The 8,571-nt window shown below is 39.6% G+C and overlaps 1 pseudogene; it reads right to left on the bottom strand.

The window, feature by feature from the left end:
* On the bottom strand, nt 1-2,290 carry LOC143880145 (L-type lectin-domain containing receptor kinase SIT2 pseudogene; annotated as a pseudogene).
* Between the last annotated feature and the right edge of the window lie 6,281 nt (nt 2,291-8,571).

An 8,571-nucleotide genomic window follows, 5' to 3' on the forward strand; every position in this document is an offset into this window, starting at 1 on the left:
TAAAACTAATTAAAATTGGATTCATAATAAATAAGAACAGTGGATTTGGACATCGTTCGATATCAGATGATCTGGGACTTTTCGACCTTCTAGAAATATGGTCTGGCATTTACTCAAACTTTATTGTCGATCTGGACAGTTGGTTCGCTGATCCAACAGTCTATAGGGGTCTGATCATGGATTTGAAATGTCCAGCCTTCGAACAGCTTAGATGCACCTGCATCAGAATCAACGATCCCCATAGAGGATTGAATCCCCAATGGACGAAAAGTTTCCACCTGACCTGTCAAAAAAAGGATCTGACATGGTGAAAGCATCCATACCTTCATTGTGCCCCTCTTCTAAAAGACTTACTCTAAAACTATTTGAAGACAGATCAGGTAGAGCAGCATCCCCATCTAGAAACTGCATGACTTGCCTCATGGTTGGCCTAGTGCATGGCAAGGGATGCGAACAGAGCAATCCAAGCTTCAACACCAACTCCATTTCGTGCACCGGGTAATCAGTTCCCAACTTCGGATCACTTGTCTCTAAAATTATGCCTTTCCTCCAACATTCTGACACCCAATCAAGAAGAACCAGTTCTTCTGCAGACTCCCGTGGACTTATTGGTCTCCTTCCACAAGCAACCTCGAGTATGAAGGCCCCAAAGGAAAACACGTCGGTGCTTGTCGTTGCCTTGCCAGTTCTGCTTAACTCCGGTGCCATATAACCTAGAGTTCCGACAACATGAGTGGTTTGAGGATCGGTTCCATGATCATATAATCTCGATAGACCAAAATCGCCTAATCTTCCATTGAATTCATGATCTAGTAAAACATTGCTCGCTTTGATATCTCTGTGGATGACAATCTGCTCCCATTCTTCATGCAAGTAATAGAGCCCGGAAGCTACTCCTTTGATGATTCGAAATCTTTGATTCCATGTTAAAACTGAAATGGGCTGATAAAAGAGTAATTTGTCAAGACTTCCATTGGGCATGAAATCATAGACCAAGAGGAGCTCTCCTTTACGCCGGCAATATCCGAGTAGCTGTACTAAGTTCCTGTGCCGGAGCCTTCCAATGCTGATGATCTCAGCTACAAACTCCCTCATCCCTTGCCTTGATGCATGAGAGACTCTCTTCACAGCAACTTCGACTTTGGAGGAAGGTAACACACCTTTGTACACCCTACCAAAACCTCCGCTGCCCAGAAGCTCTGTGTCTCTGAAGCCCTTGGTGGCTATGAATAGATCCTTGTATGAGAACCTTTGTGGCCCATATTCACGCTCCCAGTCCTCGAGTAACTCTGCGAATTTGATCCTCCTCCTGACAAAATGAAGAACGCTGGCGACAGTCACTATGATGAAAACTAAGATAAGAATGGGCAAACCAATTGTCAATACTTTTGATTTCTTTTTGGGACCTCTCCGAGGGAGCTTAGGAAGACGCGATATATTGAGTTCTTGAGCTTTTCCATTCATTTGAAAGCTCCATCCCAGAACATAATGAACAGATGGAGTCGATCCCGTCGATGCAGAAAAACCCACGTACATATCTTTTAATTCAACCGATGAAAGATTAACCACCGAAGACAAAAGAGGGCGATTAGGTTTAGGTTTCTTCACTGGCGATATTGTTACATCAAGTTTCATATCTCTAACATTGTACTCTGCCCAAACCTGAATTGGTTCTCCACTTGTAAGGCTTATGTTCTCGATCCTACCACTTTCATTAATATAATAAGAGGCATGTGTGGAGTTGGTAGAATTTAAGCTGTTGATATCGATTCCCACATGGTCATCATCAATATCTCCAAATTCGAGGTTCTGGACGGTATCAAGCTCCACGGCAAGAACATGATTAGAAGGATTCCCGTTGTTGCTAGAACTGAAGAGGCCTAGAGATTGACCAGGTAGAGCTCCGGGGAGCGCTCTCTCTGGGGCAATAACAAAGGCCATCCCATGGCTGAAAATAGGATAAGGGGAGAAAATTGCAAAGACGAAAGTAGTAGAATAGGCGTAAACAGTACCATTGGTAGGATCCTTAAATTGGAGGGGCATGGAGTGGAACGCATGACCCTTGATGTACTTTGCGTTGTTTGTTAGCTCCAAGAGGCCGTTGGGTGTAATTTCCGCTGTGCCATCGAAGCTCAGATCGGCGCTGAGGAATCCATGGTAGGTGAAGCCATCATTGTTAGAAGCTGTAATTTTGATGAGGAGAAGAACCAGAAATATCTCGGTCAACATTGCTGAAGTCTTGCTAGAGAATCAGAAAGTCTTTTAAAGAGCTTTCTCATTTATAGCATTCTGTTTGATAATCTAATCTAACTCTAATATATATTATTTTATTATATATTATATTACATTATATTATTGGAGCTGATATTTACGCCCCTTTTAATTGTGTGGACACCCTGATTTGAAACCTTTTCACCGGTTAAAAAAAAGTACCCGGTTACACATAGTAAGTCCTTTTTAAATGACCAAAATACCCATGGAAGCATCTGAATCTCCAACTCTATTTTCCATCTTTCCCACACGTCTCGCCCAAATCCAGAGTCCAAGCTAGGAGGTAATTGGCTGCCTGATTACATGCCATGGCCCGCTGGAATGGGAAAAGAGATAGGATTTGTTTCCGTTCTCTTTTTCTCCGATTACGAGTGCATGCCGTGTTTCAGCTACTAAAAAACGTCGGCCTTTTTACTTTCTATTTTCCTAAGAAAACCTAAAATATACATTGTGACTTACTAATTGGACGGTAAGGATCATCCTATGGAAATAATTAGGAAGGCAAAGCCAATTTGTGCCGTGGCCTATCTAATGAACAGTTTGGATCATTTTAATGAAAGCTAATTTGGATGCCATAATACGCTCCTTATATGGTGGGCCCTCTCATGCTGTGATTCGGTCATGATTTAGAAACCCATTTATAGTGAGGCACCCCAAATGGACAGTTCGGATCATCCAATAGAATTGATTAAGGGGGCTGACTAATGAATGGCCCGCCAATTCAATGAACTGTTTGGATCAAGTTATGGAAATAATTTGGGCGCACCCAATTTACATTACAACCTATCATTTGTACAGTTTAGATCGTCCGATAATTATAAGTAGATCTTGATTTGCAATGGAATTTATGAGAAGTCAATAAATAATTGCATCTTCTGTAAATACGATCTTGATTTGCTTATGCTCTCATAAGTCAATCGTTCATATCGAGAGCTTCTTGATATCAGGATACATTTTCAGCAAATTTTTGGAACTTACCTCTCGACATTAAGAATTGGGTAGCTTATTGTGTTGTATTTAGATTGTTGTTCAGAGAATGCTTTAAACACTTGTTTCTGTAGATGGCTAAGATGAGATGCTTATTTAGTTTTGTGTTGTATGGCAGAGCTTGAAGGAGCTATTACAGTATTACAGGATTTGTGTTTCTACACTACTTGGAATAAATCCCAGAAAGACCTTCTAAGTTAGGCGTTGTAAGATCGAATTTTTGGCGAGACACTCCTGGATTTGGGAGAGAGACAGACATGTGTGTGTGTGTGTGTGGGGGGGGGGGGGGGGGCGAGAGAGAGAGAGAGAGAGATGGGATATGAATCACTGTCATGGGTATTTTTGTGATTTCAAAAAGTGCATTTCGGGTATAAATGGCTTGGTGGCATGAAGATGGGTGTCCGCAGAATTAAAAAGGGCGTAAATATCAGCTCCCTATATTATTTATCTAATCTAACTACTATATATAAAGGCGGAATCGTGGTTAAGTTCTTCCACCCTTTGCTGTTATTTACGCTTGTGTCCCACTGCCATAATTCCAGTTGTATCCCACATGTAAGGGCATTTGTGTCATTTGCTGTTATTTCCCCTTTTGTCCTACCTTTTGATCCACACATCAGCATTACTCTTTTACCATTAACCCCTTTGCTGATATCTAACATTTGCCTCTATGAGAAATTATTTGAGGCTAAAATCGTACATTACGAAAATTTACCGACATAGGGTGCTTGTCTATGACAATTATGGCAAAAACCTATCAAGAATTGGTAAAGACATATGACAATGACGAAAGAACTACCTTATATTACTCATGCAGGACACTTGCAAAATATTGATGGATTACGGGCAACTGAAGAGGAACAACAATTATGGAAACCCCTATCGATTCGAGGGCTAGGATCAGCCTATATCGATTGGAGGGCTTGGATCAACCTATGGAAATGGTTTTACGGGCACAACCGATTGATGTTGTGTTCCATCACGTGGACGGTTTAGATGAACCTATAACCCTCTATAGATCGGACGGTTCGGATCAACCTATGAAAATATTTTTGGCGCAGAACCAATGTAGGAAGTGGCCCATCCAAAAGAAATTTCTTTTCTTTTTATCTGGGATTTACACGTCAGCATTACTCTTTTACCATTAACTCCTTTGTTGATATTTAACATCTATCTCTATCAGAAATTATTTTAGGGTAAAATTGTAATCTACATACGAAAAGTACCGACACAGGGTACGGGGCATACCATACATTTTAATAGAGTGAGGAGTGCGATCATCAAAATACGGTGAGTAGTGCCATTATAAAATATGGTAGTGAATACATTAGCACTATATATAATTTCAAACCGTCGTTGTTACTTGGATGTTCCCACGCAGGTCGGGTTAATCTCGAACCCGACTGGTTTAACCCGAATTTGGGTTGGGTCGGGTTAAGCTTTTTCGCAAATCGGGTTGGGTTGGGTTGGCAAAAATCAACCCCAATTGGAAATCGGGTTGGGTTGTCGGGCAACCCGACCCGACTCGAAACCTGAATATTGGTTTCATCTGAAGAAGTTATGTATATTTGTGTTTTTCTTTTTCAACATTGAAATAGTCTCCACAGTCCACAATGGACGGTTTGGATAATCCTATGGTGCGGGCCATACCGTACTTGAATAAAGTGAGGAGTGTGATCATCAAAATATAGTAGTGCGGATAATATTTCCCTTTGTTAATTGTTAGTCCCTGTTTGGGTTGGATTTTGAGAACCAATTGTGAGCTAAAAACTGATTAATGCTGACTCACTATTGGTTCTCAAAATCCAAAACAACCCGGCTTGAGTGGAGGTGGTCAAGAATTGGTACCATATCAAATCGGGTCAGCTCGACCCAACCTAACCCGAATTGGGTAGGGTTGACACCGAAGTTGCACCCCTAACGATGACGAAAAAACTACTTTTCCTTCTTCACTTTGTGCGGGTTAAATTACAGAAATGTTGATAATACGAATGCAAGACACCTGTAAAAATATTGACGAATTCTAGTCACCTTAAGAGGAACAACAATCATGGAAACCTCTATAGATTGGAGGGCTAGGATCAGCCTATGGAAATGATTTTACGGGCACAACCTATTGATGTTGTGTTCCATCACATGGACGGTTTAAATCAACTTATGATGTGGTTTGTACAATTTTAAATGGATAGCACGTGCATCGCACATGCATTTTTACTAGTCCTTATACTATATATAAAGCGTGAATCAATAGGGGTGTCAATGGATCCACTTCAGATCAGATCCACCTCTGTCACGGTCACGATCCATTCAAATTTCTTATCGGTCGGATCCGATTCAGATTGTTCTTCGGATCCTACTTTCCACGTCACGATCACGATCCATTTTAAATCGGACCGTCCATCGGAGTGTCCTATTATGTCCTACTAAGCTTAGTACACAATTAATTTTTTTTTAAAAGAATTAGAATGTCAGTCCACCATAATGAAAAGTAGTGATCGACTTCAAAGAAGTGACTAAAAACTGGGAAAAATATGTATCCACTATCCAGTATTCTAAGAAGATAATAGAAACCAAAAACTTAGCAGGAGTTTTCCGTGCATACTGCTCAGATGCTGGGAAGGCAAGGGTGCTGCGTTGGCGAGGGTGAGAGCAATGACTAGCGATAGCGAGGGTGAGAGCAATGACTAGGGACAGAACATTAATTAATATCAATGGAGTAGGTTACTCATAGGAAGATGAGATGTTCGTTCCACAAATGGGGAAGGGATACTTACACGGGAAGGAAGAGGAGATTTATTTTGAAAAGGAGATCTCGTTCAATAAAGATGGAAACCGGTAACTACTAAAAGAATATGACTATTTTGACGAGAATACCCCCACTTAACATTGATGTTGTAATGATTTTGAGGGTATTTCTGTAAGATGATTTCGGACTAGAGGAAGATGAGATGTTCGTTCCACAAATGGGGAGGGGATACTTACAGGGGAAGGAAGTGGATATTTATTTCAAAAATGAGATTTCATTCAATAAAGATGGAAACCGGTAACTACTAAAAGGATATGACTATTTTGACGAGAATACCCCCACCTAACATTGATGTTGTAATGATTTTGAGGGTATTTATGTAAGATGATTTCGGATCGTGACTGTCCCTAAGGACTTTCGCAACATGCCTAGATCCGATCCAAAATTTTTTGGATCATATGATTGGGAATCCGAAATATGCCCATGGACCCTCTTGGTATGCTTATATCCCATTCATTAAAGTTCGGATTCTGATGGTCCATCGGACCGTCTGGATCCATTGACACCCGTATGAATCAGGGGTTAAAGTCATCCTCACTATTGCGTTATTTCCATTCATGTCCCACATCCCAGCACAATACCTTTTGTATTGACATTTCTGATTTTCCTTAAGGGTATTCTCAGCATTCATTTTGGGCAATAAATTCCCTTGCAATTTTCATTTATGTCCCACAGCGCAGCCCTTTTCTTTATTCCCAGCCGTCTCCCACATACCAGGGCTTTTCTGTAATTAACTAAGCAAGAGAATAGATGTAAGCATCATTCTCTACATCAGAGTCTTTTCTAGCGCCAATGTAATTTCGCCACTTGTCCCAATGCCTTTTCTAGCACCATTGAGATTCCACCACTTGTCCCAAAGTCAGCTACCAGCTTATGGATATTTATAGATACTTCGTTAAAGCGAAGATCCAGAATTTGTTTGCCCCACTTCAGGTAAATCACAGGTCTTAACTAGCACAGGCACAGGCACAGGCACAGGCACAGGCATATCAAATTGAAGCCATCCAATCAGCATGTATAATTGTATATCAAAATTACTGGTGTGATCCACGATCCAAATTTTCTACCATTGTGAAATACCTTAGGCCATCCAAATCCTTGATTTTGTGGGACCTTTACTGTGATGTAGATGTCCAATGAGACTCTTCCACGCATTTAAATGTTTACGACTACTTTTTGTTTTAATTAATGAAACAAAAATATAGGTGGGGCCTAAATTGGGCCTTAATGTTACTGTACGAACCACACCATAGGATGATTCATACCATGGACGGCTTCAGCTTGGATCATCCTATGTTGTGGACGGTACACTTCAATTTGAAAAATATGCCATAATGTTACTGTACGACCAACTCCGTAGGATTATCCAAACCATAGACAGCTTGGATCATCCTATGTTGTGGACGGGCCTTAATGTTACTGCACGGCCAACTCCATAGGAAGATCCAAACCATCCATTTGATAGAGACAAGTTTTGATCGTTTAGATGGTGTTTGTTTTAGATTTTGAGAACTGATTGTGAGTCCAAAGAATGATTATTGAACTCAAAATGAAATGTAATTCTGAGTCCAATAATCATTTTTTGGGCTCACAATAATCAGTATTGGACTCACAATCAATTTTCAAAATCCAAAATCGTTAATTTTTGCTTTCCTTTAATAAAAGACAGAGTTGAGTATGAGACTAAGATCGTATGGTTTTGACTCCTAATGTTTCTACAAGATCAACGGTCCTTATTTTCCCATACCTAGCCTCTGGGAGATTGGAAATTGTGGAGCTCCCCAAAAGGCCAAAAAGTTTGGATGGAAATATCACCCTTCTACTCACACGCGGCGGTGTTCAATTGACACGCCTTTGTTCAATATGAAATTGTTTTCTTTACGACAGTAGGTGTTTATTATTTAAATGCTCTTTGTGAAATTCACACACTAATATGTACGAACTTCTGTCACTTTTGAGATACTTTTTAGATGTTATTGTCTGCTAATTTTAGATAATTCACAGTGCATTGTTTTTTATCGTTTCCTGCTATTTATTACAATATGATATGCTTATTCTAATATTTATTTATTTATATTTATATAGTGCTTTATTATTATGTCAACTCAGTAGGATAAATAACTGGAAGTATTGCTCGTTTGATATTTTATATATGAATATCAATTCTACAGTATTTATGATTGTACTTATTTTAAAAAGCTTGATAAAAGCTTCTAAAATAATTACAATCCTATGTATGATTTAGAAATGATATTTCATATTTTAAATATCGAATTGTTTTTTTGACAGCTTGAGTTTACATGATCGTTTTCAATAATTACTTGCAACATTGATAATTATCCAACAAAGTAGTTCATATCCAATTTTTTCACAGTTCCGAGAAGCATATTTCCAGCAGATTTTCAATTCTGTTAATTGGGATTCCAACTCTACACCAAGTTGGGATTGTTATGAGGGTTCCAAAGTGTTTGAACTCCACAAGGCAATCTCTTAGATATATTAGGGTG

The sequence above is a fragment of the Tasmannia lanceolata genome, unplaced genomic scaffold, assembly GCF_043159265.1.
Source record: "Tasmannia lanceolata isolate RefF3 unplaced genomic scaffold, GAP_Taslan_0.1 ptg000006l, whole genome shotgun sequence".
Lineage (NCBI taxonomy): Eukaryota > Viridiplantae > Streptophyta > Magnoliopsida > Canellales > Winteraceae > Tasmannia > Tasmannia lanceolata.